This window comes from Rattus rattus, chromosome 4 (genome assembly GCF_011064425.1).
Source record: "Rattus rattus isolate New Zealand chromosome 4, Rrattus_CSIRO_v1, whole genome shotgun sequence".
Lineage (NCBI taxonomy): Eukaryota > Metazoa > Chordata > Mammalia > Rodentia > Muridae > Rattus > Rattus rattus.
Genome location: NC_046157.1, coordinates 29,501,980 through 29,517,926, shown reverse-complemented (window position 1 = coordinate 29,517,926; position 15,947 = coordinate 29,501,980).

Here is a 15,947-nt window from a genome sequence, read left to right as displayed (position 1 = left end):
TGTTCTCATTCTGCGGCGGATGGAGTTTTTTAAACCAGGATGTTACAGGCAGAAACAAACTTTTCCCCCAGTTCTATAGTAGAGTTCTGTATGCACAGCACTCCCTGATTCTGAGAAAGGGTCTCATGAAGGTGACCCTGGACAGCCTTGACTTGAGTCGGGGCCAAGCTGGTATACATACAGACTACACTCAAAGCTAGCGTCTGAGAGGGCAGCCCGAGGGACTCCTTGGACTGTGTATTTATGTAGGATTTGTGGCTAAGTGGGTGTCAACTATCAAAATACATAGGTAACCATGGGTAAAGCTTAAATATACTATCTTATACTTTTCTTTATTAAATTATCTGACAAGCCCTTGCTCAGAGCACAGGGAGAAACTACTCGAGTAGTTGAAACTGGCCTTGAACTTGTGATCCTCCTGCATTAGCGTCCCATGTAGCAGGGATGCAGGCCTGAATCACCAAGGACCAGCTACACTTTTTATTTAAAAAAAAAAAAAAACAAAAAACTAAGCTACCTATTGTGTTTTGCTCCCTAAAATTGGAAACTCTTAAGTTTGACATCTTGAATTGTAAAAAAAAAAAAAAATTGTATGAATAGTTTTACACTACAAGTAGTTCTATGTGTTCTATGTATAATTATATGTATATATACATAGGAAAAGTATTACAGTTCCACGAATTAGGTATGTAGTGAAAGGAAGGCAGCTAGGTTAAATAAACTATGCTTACAGTATAAGCTCTTGGCATTACCTAATAAGTGGAGCCCAACCTCTCTTTAACCAAGGTGGAGCAATTTGAACACTCCAATGTTGAAGGGAGACTGTCCAAAGGAATTCACCAAACCTTTAATTCCTTCCATTGACAAGAAAAATCATAGATTGCAAAAAATTCTAAGTTTCAGTTTTCACAGAATAATTTGGAAGTCTGGTAGCAGGTCAGTTTGATCTGAAGCTCATGTACCAAGAAAATCAGCTTCTAAAGCCACGATATGCAAAACTCCTTCCCTTACCACCTACAGATTGCCCACACATCTTTCTACTGTCAGCTATCTCTGGGGCTAAACAAGAAAGTGTTTACCGTTGTGAATCTAAGGAATATGTATAGTTATTTAAACATGAAGCCAGATAGTTGAAAGAGTAATTTAATACCTGATTTTTAGAATTATGGAAATGATTCAGTCTTTCATATCAGGAAATAACATCAATGAGTCGCTTTTGGGTTTTAAACTACGTATCTAAACCTGTTCGGTATTGAGAGATTTTGGGAAAGGAAAGCAGTAATGAACCCTAGACGGATGTGACCTTGAAAAACAGGTTAGTCGCCATGTGATTTTTTTAATTTTAATTTGAATTTGCTCCCGGATGTGTTTCTTATTCTGATTAGTAATACTATTAAAATGTTGTGATGCTGTGACTCTATACTTCTTACACATTTAATGATTTTCATTGCATCTCATTTTTATTTTATTTTGATACCTCTAAATCTGTCATTAGCTCTCATATAAGTTTAAATATTCTAATAAGTTTTTCTTAAAGTATAATTTTCTTTCTATTTTGTCTACATCTGTGATTGACTGAATGTTTGCACCCCATCGAAATTCATGTTGAATCCCTAGTCCCTATCGTAGCCGTGTCTCTAAGAAAGTAATTAAGGTTAAATGGGGCCAAAAGGACAGAGCCCTGATCCAGTAAGATTAGCGCCCTTATAAGGAGAGATTTGTACATCATGAGAAGGCAATATCTAAGAACCAGTAAGAGGACTTATCCATCCTACTAGACCTAGGCTCCAAGACTAAAACACTTCCAGAAAATACTTAACTGTTGATGAAATCACTCTGTTTAGGCCTTTTTTTTTTTTCTTTACACAGCCTTCACTGACTAATACAACCTCATTAAATGTGTTGGCCAGAACCAAAGCAATAGAAAGAAATGTGACGATTGCAGAGTTTTGTCAATCGTTTGTAGTATTTGCTGAATAATTAGGGATTGCTTTTTAATATCTATGATGATGCTCACATGCCTTTTCTCCTTAGATCTACTGACAGAGCAAAACAGTGTAAACCCAACATGTTCTATCAGCAGCCACATCTAGCTGTATGGCCTTTCTTGTTCCCCAAAGTTATTTCTCCTAGTGCCCTTCCCATGACCAACAACAAAGATAAGCCTCAGGCTGATTTTGTTTGTTTGTTTATTTTAATTCTTTTGAATTCCTTTTAATATAACTTTATATAGTATCTATCTTCAGAAATATTTTTAAAAACGTATTGGGTTATAATTTTCTGTGTGTAGGTTTTTGCCTGCATGTGTGTATGTGCACCATGTGCAAACGGTGCCTTCAAGGACCAGAAAAGGAAGTCAAATCTCTTGGAACTGAAGTTGCAATGTGAGCTTCCCTGTGGGTGCTGGGAATCTAACCTAGGTCCTCTGGAAGTTTGACTAGTGAGTGTTCTTAACCGCTGAGACATCTCTCCAGCCCCCAAATATATATTTTTTTAAACTTTTTAAAAGATCGATTCTTTGTGAGTTTCACTTCATGCACCCCAATCCCACTCATCCCCCCATCTCCCCATATCTACTTACAACCTCCCCGCCAAAGGAAACAAAACAAAACAAACAACAACAACAACAATAATTTCATAGTGGAAGCTTCAGTGTGTTGCTGTGTCATGAAGTACACCCTTTTGTCTATACAGCTTCACTTGCAAATGTTCATTACAGTGATTCATTGGCCTCTGGCTTCTGCCACACTTTCAATGCTAGATCCTCACCAGGACTCCTCTCAGTTGTCCATTTGTTGCCGTGTTGTGGAGATCTTGCAGCTTTACTTCTGCAGGACTGACCCCTTCAAGCCATACACTCCAGCAGTTCATAGATGAGGTACATGTTGGGGTGGGACAACTCAAATCCCTGGATCTGGGCCTGGGTGCTAGCTAAGTTGTTCAGTCTGCCAGCTCTCCTGCACCCACACCACCAGGGCCAGCTCTCCTGCACCCACACCACCAGGGCCAGCGTTCCTGCTTTGTCCAGGTGAGGGGCAGGACAGGACTGGATCTCCACATGCCCCCTCCATGCCTCCCCTCCACTCCTCCCCACTCTCTACCCTCTCTACCAAGGCCTTCAAGAGGCAGGACTAGCTCTGCCTAGCCCTTGGACATTTACTTGGCCCCAGGTAGCAACCCAAACCCCAAATATACTTTTATTTGTATGTTCTATCGTCTTAATGTTTATGTCCTCTATGACTTGTGAGAGGGAAAGAGAGAAAGAGAAGCTGGGAAGGAGAGAGCATGTGGAGAGAAGAGGTGAATGTCAGATTCCTTCCCCAGTCACATTCTACCTTATTCTTTGATAGAATCCCTCACTGAACTTGAGTTCACCAAATGGCTAGACTGGCTGGCCAACAAGCCCCAGGAACCCCCTGGATATTTTTTTTAATACATTTATTTGTCTGTTTGTTTGAAAAACATATATGTGCACTTCCTTTCTACCACTCCTGACTGGGGTTCTACTGAAGTTTGCAGGGTCAGATAGTCCATGCTAAGTCTCCAGTAACTCACATGTATAGCCAGGCTTTGCTACCTAGGCACTGGGTCCCGCATACATAGTCTTTGTTCTGTGAAGTTGAGATTCCCCATCTCCACTATTGCATTTGGAGGGCAGTGGTCACCCCAACCACCTCCATTCTTTGCCAGAGTAGAGCTGTGTGCTCCTAGTTCCAAAGCCTGGTCAAAAAGCCCCCCTCTCTTTCTCTGTGTCTCCTTTTCCTCCTGGGACCCAGAAGTCCCACCTGTTCCTTTTGCCCAGCAATTGGCTCCTGGCCTCCTTTATTGACCAAATCAAGAACCAATTAAGGAACCAGATCTTTGTATCATCACCTCCCCCTACAGAGAGTTGACCATTTTCCAATTTGATTACAGATATATTTGATGTGTATAACATAACAGTTCAATATGCGTGTACACAGTGAAATGATTATTACAATCAAGTAAATCAGCTTACCTACCACCATCCATTATTATCTACCCTGTACCTGGGTGCTGGATGCGTGCTAAAATACCCAAGATCTACTGACTTGGTTTTCCTTCCCGCTGCTGTGATAAAAAACACTTGACAAAAGCAACCTAAGGAAGGAAAAAGGTTCATTTTGGTCCACAGGTTAAGGTGCTGTCCATCATGGTTAGAAAGTCAAGACAGGAAGTACTGGAATCAACTGCTCTGTGCACATCCGCAATCATGAATGAATGAATGCTTGCTTCTCAGCTCCCTTTCTCCTCTTATTCAGTCTAGGATCCTGTCTAGGGAATGGTGACACCCACAGCAGGTGGGACTCACTGTGTTGATTAGCACAATCCAGATAATCCCCATTCAGGTATGCCCAGAGGTTAAATATGTAGGTGATTCTGAATTCGGTCTTGTTGACGGTTAATACTAACCATCATGTCTGTACTCAGCACGTTTTCAGTGTAGACTATAACATTGTACTTCCATTCCTCATGCTGGGCAGTGGACCTCTAGACTGACCCACATGATTGTAAATTTATGTCTTGGCCTTCCTCTCCTCTTTCTCACCCTCCCTGTCTCTGATAACAATCATTTAACCTTCCTTGACTTCTTTGAACTGGTGACTTCTAAGCTCCTCCCATGTCAGGCTGAAACTGTAAGTTCCATGTGAATCTTTTTAATTAGTTTTTTATGTCAGTATTTTAAAAGTAAGTTTAAAGGCAATAGTTTATTCTTAAAAACTTACAATAGACAAATCAGAGTAGATCTAAAAGGACAGTTGAGAGTCTTCTGAGGCCTAACGTGTTATCCATCCACGGCCATGTAGCAGTCTAGACGCTGAGCAGACACTGGATTTAAAAAGCCTGACTCCCATCCACAAGTGCTTGCAGACCACACTATCTATAGTCAGGGTCACTAACAGCTAAAACAGATAAATGTGCATGGAAATAGTTACCTATGACTGCCAAGCATCACAGGTAACTATTGCATATGATCAATAAGTAAAGGATCTACAGGCCTAGACCTTTTGAATATGCAGCATCCTGAGATCCCTCAGGCTGTAGACCAACATGCAAAGGTCCAACCATCTTTGGTGGCCACTAAAGTTATTATATATTGCATTTGTAAGGCCTTTTCCAGTGTTTTGAACACTTTTACATGTTTCTCAGATATACCTCTTAGGTATAGAAGGAGACTAAAATTGCTATCTCTTTTGCATTTTAAAAAGTCAGTCCTCCAAGAAATCAGCTACATATCACTGGGTGCTGAACCTACTGTAATGAGTTTGAGGAAATGAGCTCTGGCCTCCAGATGAACACAGAGGGTAATCTTGGGGACCAGAGCCAAATAAGATACCCAGAATTACCCCAACAAGGACAAGGGGGAGAAGCAGCTCAGGTAAGGATCCTGTGTGCCTCCTAGCTATGCATAGAAAGCTTGTGTTTGCACTTCATTAAGCAAATTCTTGGGTTTATTATTTTTGCCCTGTATCTGGCACTCAGTGTGGTATGTGGAAGGCATCTTGTACATGCTGTGCAAGAATGAATGAACAACATACTGCTACTTCAGAACAAAGTGATCCTTCAATAGGTATGAAATTATGCAATGACTTTTTCTTCTGGAGGTTTCAAATTGGTCCCTAAGAAACTTTCAATTGTCAGACATCAGACTATGCTCTTTTCTGAGTTTTCTATGGTTTCAAAGTCTCTGGGCCAACTCTCAGTCATTCCCAGAGAATGGTTATGGTTTATTACAATGGTGCAAAGAAGCCCTGGGAAGTGGGAAGCCATGTGCAAAGTCAGAGAATGAACTGCTCTTTCAAAGTCTGTTGCAGGGGAAGAGACAGCAGCTACTACAAAGATAAGCAAAGCGAAGATGGCCTTCTCATCAGGTTATATAAATTTAGTCGGAGCTTTAGCCAGAATACCTACTGAAAGGCTGGATCAAAGTGATTACTGCTATTAATTTCAATACACATCGTTCCCCTGACCAGGTTGACCTATCATGTGTTCTGTCTGTATTGTAGTTATTTTGAAATGAGATGGATCTTGAAAAGAAGGGATCTAATGCAAAATAGCTAGGTCATCACAAGACAGCCCTCAGAAAACATTAAGATTTATGGGATGTAGTGCTCTGACAAGAAAGGGTTCTTGTAAAAGAGCAAGATTGGTCCTGTCTCTTTTCTGGCTTTGTCTCACCATATGAACTCCCTCTCTGTCACTGTGACATCTCCTGCCATGGAGAATGAGATTGTCCAATCTTGGGCTTTCAGCTTCTCAAAAACTATGCAATAAATCAGCTTCTTTTCCTTATGAAATACCCAGCCTTAATTATTTTGTTATAGCAACGAAAAACAGATCAATACAATTGCGTACAACATCATGATTTAAGAGATCAGTCTCTTGTAAGAAGGAAGAAAGGTTTTAATCATATGAATTGTCTGTGAAGATTGGACTCAGTTGGGCAGTGGGGAAGAAATGCCCAAAGAAGATACTGTCAGGGCTGGAGTGGTTGTGGTGCTGCAGAAGACGAGGGTGGAAGACGGAGTAAAGAAGAGTTTGACTACTTTGCCGTTTAGCCTGAAGCCTTGGTTAGATGCGGAGAACTTTCTCTGAGCTAGAAGACTTTTTTTTGCCAACACCCAAACTGGGATGTCAGGACTTGTTTATAAACTGAAATTAGTTTACTGCGTCTTAGCTCAGACTTCCCAGTCTAGACTCTTTGGGTTCAAGTCAAGTCTGGGTCTCCTTATCCCTCTCTCCAGAAGTGGGGAGGCAATAAAAAAACTCTGTACTAAATGTCTTCTCCTGAAGGCCTTCCTGTGTCAGCTGGTCATTGCCAACACATAGACTCATGAGAGTCTAGTCACCTACACACAATTGACTCTTTCCTGTCCAATTTTATTCCACAATATAATTCCAGTGTGATTCCATAATTTCCCTGTCAGAAGATTCCTGAAAGAGTTCTGCAAATAATGGCAGCTGGCTAACTCCCCAGTGCCTAGTTCGGTGGCTCTCAACTTTCCTAATGCTGGGAACCTTAATACAGTTTCTCGTGTTGTGGTGACCCCCCCTCCCACCATAAAATTATTTTGTTGCTATTTCATAACTAATTTTGTTATTGTTATGAATCATAATGTAAATATGTATGATTTATGACTCTCCAAGGGGTCTCAATCCACAGGTTGAGAACCACTGATCCAGAGCCTTTACAAGCAATATCCTAAACAGGAAGGCAGGACGGGCACTGCATGCTATCAGGTGAGCTACAGGGTTATGATGACCTCAAGTCAAGAAAGGTGTCACAGAGAAGCGGGGAAGGTTTGAAGAAAGACTAGGACCCAATTGTCCAATGAGACAAGGGACCTTTAAGTTGAATAAATGAATATCCAGGAGCATAGGAAGCCAACCTATGGAAGAGCCAGTTTGGATGAATTTGTTGAGGGAGGCAACCTTCCACAACTCTCCATGTGCAGACCTGACTCCAGTCCTGCCCATAACAGTGAGTCTCCAGAAAAGAGTGACTGTCCCATAGTTAGGCTAGTACATTAGAAGATGTGTGCATTGATAAGGTTCAGCTGCCAAGCATGTGACACTGCCCCTCATGAATGTTTAGACCCAATGGACAGAAGCTGCCTGGATTGACTAAATGCTTACTTGGTTCAATCACTATACCAAAATTATACTTATCTCTAGCCCCCAAATCTACCACTATTCATGGTCTTCCCACATCTATGAGGGGCAGTGAGTTCATGGTTTCTTAAATCATCCTACATGCACATCAGAGTAGCCCGGGAGTTCCCTGTGCTGTGGGAGGTTGTCTTGGCAACCAAGCTTCTTCAGGGCCTATGTGCAGTACCAGAAAAATAAAATCACAACAAATAAACAACAACAAACCACGTAAATGTAAGGTATAGTTTTTTGTGTTCTGTATAAGTATTCTAGACCTTCAAATTTTCTAATTGCAGAATTTTGACAACTTTTGCTCAGATTGATAGAGTCTGGGAACCTTTCCCCACTTGCTGCTCCTCTGTAGGGGGTAGTTCTGATGCTTTGATAGGAAATCCGTGTGTGAATGAGGAAGGTCCTGTTCCCCAGTTGGTTCTTGATTAATCAATAAAGATGGTAGTGGCTAATGACTGGGTAGAAACTGCATTTCCAGGTCCCCTCAGGCAGGCTAATAAATTCAGGAGGAGGAAAGAGATTCACCATGCTTCAGAGGGAGAGAGAGCCACCAGCCATGTGAGATCTCGGCTGAAGTGGCCATTGGCCGAGGGAACTAACTAAGCTGAGGGACGATTCAGAGGCGTTGAGCTAGGACTTAGGTGACTGAGCAACTAAGCTGAGGGCAGAATTAGAGGCACTGAGGTGGGAATGAAGGTAAGGGCATGTGAGCGATGGGACATTTAGAAGTGCCCGACCATTGAGCTAAAAAGCATATTAAAAATAAGCTAGTGTGTGTGTGTGTGTGTGTGTGTGTGTGTGTGTGTGTGTGTGGCTGGCTTTCATCTGCACATCCAAGGATCCAGGATGGAAGCTGGTAGCACAGTCTGCCTGGTGCTTAAAGCAGGGTATACACGCTACACACATCAGTGGATATTCCCTGGGAATTAGGAGAAAAACAGCTAATAACTGTCGGAGCTGGGGACCAAACCCAGGGCCTTGTGCTTCCTAGGCAAGCGCTCTACCACTGAGCTAAATCCCCAACCCCTATACCCTCTTTCAATAAAAGTGGTATCACCTTATTGGGTGTTTTCCTTTAGCTTGGTAGGAGACAGGGTTACATATTTTTATTAGAAGGACCATGCTCTAAAGTAAATGATAATTTATTTAAGCAGAAATCATCTCAACAATGAGGTGTTCCTGGAAACCAAAGGGGACAAATGGGAAGACAGAGTCACATCCTTAACTCAGCTCAGCTAATATCGTTTCTCACTGAGCCGAAAGGTGGACAAGCCAGCTGGGGTGCTCTCCCTCCCTCCCTCCCTCCCTCCCTCCCTCCCTCCCTCCCTCCTTTCCTTGCACTATGGCTCAGATTAACCATGTACGGGGCTTGACTCCATGCTTCATGGGGGTGAGCCCTCCAACTCACCCAAGTTCCTAAGCCAAGAACTAGAAATGCCAGCTGGGACCCAACACCCAAGAGCTCCAACCCCTGGACAGATTTCTGCCTCCAGAAATCGCCTAGCTTTTTGCCTTTTGGCTTTCTAAATGTCTTCCCCTGCTTCCAGCCCTGATCAGCATACTTTTCCACTTTTGAACTCATCCTGACTTTAGTGTTCTTTGTACAATTCTTGGGTGAAGTTTTTGGTCAGAGACCTTTAAACAGAAAAAAAAAAAAAGCCCAGATTTATGGGAAAGGGTCCTGGAAAATCTTGTGCACACGCATCTTCACTGCAGCCCAGTGGACCTGTGGGAGAAAAAGCACCCTGCCCCAAGGATCAACCCTGAATTTGTTCCAGCTACAGGCTCTCAGCCGCTCCCTTCTCTCCACTTGGCCAAGATTTTCATCTTTCCATCTCCCGCCCTCCCTCCCTCCCTCCCTCATCATCCCCTGTTTATTCACCTTTTCCATTCCCTTGTCTCATTTTCTCGTTCTCTGCGATTGCCCCACTCCCTCACACTCATATCCCCTCACGGATAGGCTTTCTGTTGGAGCCTGTTCTGATGGCCTCTTTCCAAGAGCAGCAGGTTTGAATCAGCTCCAGTTTGAAATGAAGGCAGGAGGTGGGGGTGGAGCAGCACAGGCGGGGAGAGCAGAAATCTCATGCCCAACGTACAAGGAGTGCAGCCCTCCCCCAGGCTCCAGCAGGGCTCCGGGACACACATATTTTTCTCTCCCTATCTTTTCCTCCCAAACATATGCATGAAAACTCCTTAAAAAAAAAAAACAATCTCCTGCAAACAAACAAACAAACAAAAATTTCCCACCCCACCTCCAACCAGGCAGCTGGTTCCCATTAGATGTTACAAGCCCTATAAATATTCTTTTTTTTTTCTCACTTATCTCTTATTATTTTTCCTTTCCCTTTCTCATGTTCCTGCCTCAGGATCCCCTCCTGGGAGGAAGCCTAAATTAAGAAGGAAGGGATTGCCAAGGTTTGAATGTAGCATCCTATCATGGCCCCAGGCTTCTGGCAGAGCAGGACCTAGGAATGATGGTGTTGGGCTTGTCCAGTTGTAGCACTGAAGGCTGAACCCTAATACCCCCCATCCCCCTTCCCTCTAGGACAACTGCGGAGCTGAGCTTAGCCTGAGTTCTTTCCCTTCAAGCCCGCCTGGTCTGAGTTGTGCTGAGCATTACATGTTGTGTGGTGTGCTCAGGCTGAGAGTCACCCTCCAAGGACCCAGGTCCCAGCCCCTTTGTACAATGTCAACCTGACATCAAACAAGTTACACAGCCTCCCTCATTAGTACAACTGTGCTGATAACACCCGCCTCAAAAGACTGTTAGGCCTGTGAAAATGAGGCGAGTGACAGAAACAAACAAACAAACAACAACAACAACAACAACAAAACCCTCTTGGCTTAAGGTCTGAAAGTCTCCTCTCACCACTCTTTGTGGGGTTTACCATAGAAGAACTCAGCCCTCTTGCTGCAGGCCCTTAGATACCATCTAAGCTGTTAACTGAACAATCCGGGGTAAGGCCTGAGTCCCCAAAGTCTGAGTCAAGAAGTGATTTTTTCTTATTCTTTCCTCCAGCCCACTTTAGAACAGAGATGAGGAAAGAATGAATATAAAACCCCTGAATTAGAACACTGTTTACAATGGTTAGACGTTCTTATAAACCCAGCAGCAAGAAGCTATGTCATTTGAGGCAGTGACCCCAGAGCTATAGAGTTCTAAGCGTGTCAGGCTAAGTCCCGGTGGCTAAGAATGCAGCCGCTGTGCTCAGACTGTCTGGGGCTCCCCAGCCTCGATCCTCCTTGTCCTAGCCTCGGGGAAGAACTGATTTCATGAGCTTCTTCGCCCCTTTCCTCTGAGGACAGCAATGGTGCTGACTGCACGGGGTTGTTGTAAGGATTGAACTGAGGTAGTCTGCTTGAATAATCCCTGGCAGAGGGAGTGTGCAGTATAGTACAGGTATGTGTCAGCTACCCTCATTTCTCCACACGGGCCCTGTCCAAACCGGGTACTGACAACAATCCAGGCGCGACTGGCTCCTCGCCAGAAGTCTGGCCACTTTGGTGACTCATTAAAGAATCGCCTGGAATTACCTTGACTGCTTTCCCCATAGGGGTGACCATTTAGGAGACGGTGTACTAAGAGTCACTGAGTTGTTCTCCAGAGGCTCAGCCACGCACAGACTCCAACACCTTCCTTTGCTGTGACTAGAGTCTTCCTTTTAAAGTACAGCCCATGGCAAGCAACATCAGTGACTACCACAAATACAGTCTCCTGGGTCCCTAGAGAGGACTGTCCCTACTCAACCCATCTTTGGGGCAGAGAGTTTCAGTGGTCTTTGCCCCCCAGCACAAAGGAACATACAATGCCCAATCCCAAAACTCAAGGCTCCACATGTCTGAACTCCCTGAATTGTATGCATAGACCGTCTTAACCAGGAGCGCCATGTAGAGTGACTCCCCAACCCCACTACTTGCCTCTCATTTCTTTGTCCCGTGAGTGAGTCAGCTTTACATTACTGTAGAGTCAGCCAGAACTGGTTCAGTCACATCCCAGAGGTGTGACGTCAGGCAAGTTTCTTAACCTCTCTGAATTGCCATTCACTGCTCTATAAAATGGGGCTAACAGCTTTACAGCCTTGTATACGCGTCACGTCTCTCTCAAGAGTTTAGCCCTGGCAACCCACTTTTATGACTAGTCTCTCATTTTGCCACAATCTCATTTTGCTCCCTTTTGTTCTGTCCTTAGGGCCATCAGAAAGCAGCTGGTCACCATCATCGCTATGTGTAACTGCCTTCCCACGACCTGAAAACAGTTAATAACTCAGTCTTCAGCCTAAACTGAAGTAACAGCGTCTTTCATCTTCCTCCCAAGGTCCTCTCTGAGAATGGCGATGCTTTCTGCTCTCTCTGAAGCCTGGCAGGTTTCAGTGCCTAAGCATAACTGTAAAGTTTTATGCATACAGGGCAGCAAATTTTATCATTTAATTCATCTAATACATGCTTGACTCATGTGCCTACTAGCGTCTGCCTTGGTTTGTTTGGGTTTTTGTTTTGTTTTGTTTTAATTAATTTTATCGGTTTTTGCATATCATGTTAGATGATTAAAATATAAAATAGCGAAGAAAGGCCAGTGTTGGTTGCTGTACAAAACCACCCTTGATACTTAGTTGGCAAGCTTCGGCCCATTCCCACCGGCAGGAGAATGAAGACCAATCTAACAGAAGGGAAAATTCTGGAGAAAAATTCTAAAGAGAAAACCTTTGAAGGGACGTTTTCTGCCCTCTGCACCTTCCTTGCTGCGTTCCAGTCTCTGGTGGTGACAGTGCCCTTAAAGTTGGTCCCTGCTTTGCGAGGCTCCTGCTGAGTGGAGCTGGGGGAAGGACCGGAAATCGCCACTCAGAAAATAAATGGCCTGTCTCAGAGTCTTTTGTTAATGAGTCCTGGGCTTAATAAATCAAGGTGACCCAGTCTCAAGAAACACACGCCTGCTTAAAAAAAAAAGTCTGAAACCCTAAAGGGAAGAAGGGGGAGAGGACTTACCGGAGATCTTATAAATCACACCCATGCAAAGCCAGGGCAGATGTGTTCCAGTTTCAAGAGGCAGAGCATACACATCTGGAGTTGTGGATGGAAAAGGGTGTCTAAGCCAGAGGAAAGATAGGAGATCTGGGCTGGGGGCTCACGGGACACAGCCTGTCCTCTCACCCAGTGTCCTGGGCTTCCGTGCCTACGGGCTTCATATCCCACCAGTATCACAGTGTCTCTCCTGGTCTCCCTCTGTTACCTTAGCCAAAGTCACAAATACCCCATCTCTTGGGACTGCCCAGACAGAAGGTGAAACATTTTTTTACCATAGAGAAGGAAAAGCTGAAAACCCTTTTCCAGGCCCCACAACCAACCTTCTCTGTGTCTGAGAAGATACCTTCTTCTTCCTTTAGGGCGCCACACTGCCACTGTGTGAACACCAAGCATCTCCATGACTGTCAAGGCTGCTGGAGCAGATCAGGTCAACAGCAGGGCTGCCGAGGCAGAGTGCAGCCTTTTCCATGTCCCTTCCCGGCCTTTTGCCGTTTTGCATTTTGGTCCACCTCTATTCATCCAAATCTTCCATACTCAGATACTAACTTAGCTGGGTGCCAGAAGAGAGCCCTCCCAAGGATGTAGGCTTTCCAATGAATTCCAACATATTAATCTTCTATTATAAAAGTCACCCATCCTTTTAATAAACACCCATGGATTTTTTTTTCCCCTAAGCGTAGTGTCTATGTTAAGAATGAAGAAGACTGAGACTAGGCTCTCTTTGCATGAACAGACCTGAAGACCTTAGGCAAGACCCTTCCCCTTAGACAATCCCTGACTGTAAAGTGAAATCGTAGCTTGGTTATCTTCTAGAACTTTCCTACCCCACTACTGTGCAGGACACCAGCATCGGGGTTGATGATCTGGTTGGTTGATCTCGGAGGCAGCATCTGAAGAAAGATAGTGTCCTCCTCATTTACTAGTACAGCAAACTGGAAAAAGAGGTAAAAGTAGAAACTTCCTTTTCAATGGCATCGGTCAGAGTCTGTGCTATAAGAGCAAGCGTTGGTACAGAATCTTTAACCTCCACCACATAGGTCAGGCTGGGGAGAAGGGAGATAGCTCAGTAGGTAAAGTAGGTAAAGATCTGAGTTCAGATCCCCAACACCCATGTTAAAAACAAAAACTGGGCATAGTGATACACACTTAAAATCACAGTACTTGGAGGTAGACAAGAAGATCTCAGAGCCAAACTAGGCAGCCAATCTAGCCAATTCATGAGACAGTGAAAAACCCTGTCTCATTTATACATAATATATACATAACACATAATATACACACACATACATACATACATACATACATCCTTGTTTAAAAAAAAAAAAAAACAATGGAGAAGCTGGATGGTGGTGGCACAACCCTTTACTCCCAGCACTCAGGAGGCAGAGGCAGGTAGATATCTGAGTTCGAGGCCATCCTGGTCTACAGAAAGACTTCCAGAATGCCAGGGCTACATAGAAAACCCCTGTCTTAAAAAAAAAATAAAAAGGAAAGGAAAGGAAAGAGGAGAGGAAAGGAAAGGAAAGGAAAGGAAAGGAAAGGAAAGGAAAGGAAAGGAAAGGAAAGGAAAGGAAATTACAGGAAGACACCTGGCATTTACCTCTAACCTACATTCTCACACATATGCATACACATATGCATACACCGCACATTCAAAAAACTGGAAAGCCATATATGTCCTAAGACAATTCTCAAATGTATGCATTGCTTCATGTCCTTTTTTATCATATGTCTTATATGCTACAATCAAGTCTTCATACATTCTGTGTAACTCATGTGCAACCTCTCTCTCTCTCTCTCTCTCTCTCTCTCTCTCTCTCTCTCTCTCTCTCTCTGATAAAAGCATTCCACATTCTCATCCCACAACTTATTTACCTACTCCCCAAATAATGGGACATAGACTTCAGTGGTTTATATGTAAATAATGTACTGGAGTAACCTTTCCCGTAAATCCTTCCCTTTGATCTCTCATGTGATCAAATGTGAGTGGGCAATGCAGATGACTCCCACCGTGTAATAAGGTTGCATTTCCACAAGAACCAACGATTTCAGAACTATGTATATCAGCACTTCATGTATGTATATCTGCCTTCCTTCCATTCCTTTCTTTCTGCAACACAATAATTTTTATTCTGCTTTGGCAAGTTAAAAACAGTATAGTTTTTCTACTACTGTGAAGTTTTTATATGTTTATTTCATCAGTGTTGGGCTGTTTTCCACATGTTGAGTAACCTGTATTTTCCCTTGTAAATAACTTACTCATGCCTCTTGATCTAATATTTAATGATTTCCCCCAAATATGTGAAAGGTTTTGTATTCTAAATTCTTAGGCACTGCTGACGGATAGACTCAGTAGTTTCTTAATCTACCTGACTCATCTTTGGATGCATTTTTAAAATTCTGAAGAAACTGGTCCCTACCCACTGTTGTTTCCTTCTATCAAGTTTGGGCAGCTCACAAATATTAGAAATAGTTTATAATCTTTAGCTTTTCAGTAATCATGTATTAAGCATATACCATTGGTTTCTAGAACATTTAACAAAGGAGTCCTCACCTTCCTGATGGTAAATGCTTCACTTTCAGACCCTTACTGTTCTGGTATTGATTTTTACTACATGTTTTCATACCTTTCTAGTACCGTGTGAATTTAATTCTAATATTAACACATTTCTCTCATTATTATTTTACATTTTGTGTTTTCCTGCATGTGTATGTCTCTCTATCATCCTCATGCCTGGTGCCCTCACAGTCTAGAAGAAGTCAAATCACCTAGAACTGGAGTTATAGATAGTTGTGAACCATCCTGCGGGTGCTGAGAATAGAACCCTGGTCCTTGGGGGAAAGAAGTCAATGCTCTTAACTGCTGAGCCATTTCTCCAGCCCCAGCACAATGTGAGTATCACTCAAGCAATGCTCAGCTCTTACTGGTCTCTGTGGGCACAGTAGCAGCTGCTATGTTCACTGACAGGGACGGGGCACAGTCGGTGTGTTTCCCTACAATGGAACACTGTTCGTAAGACAACAGAATGACCTAAGGATGTGCACAATACTGTGGGTGCATCTCAGGAAATCTCACGGCAAGTGAAAAAAATACAATGGAAGGAAACATAGACAGTGAGCTTCCGCGTGTGTGAAATGTGGAGGCAAGTCTGAAGAGACCTGTCTAGATTTGTGGGAAATGCAAGACAGTCCCGCAGGGAGAGATCAGTGGCTGCCTGGGGTCATGGTGGGGAAGCAGGGAG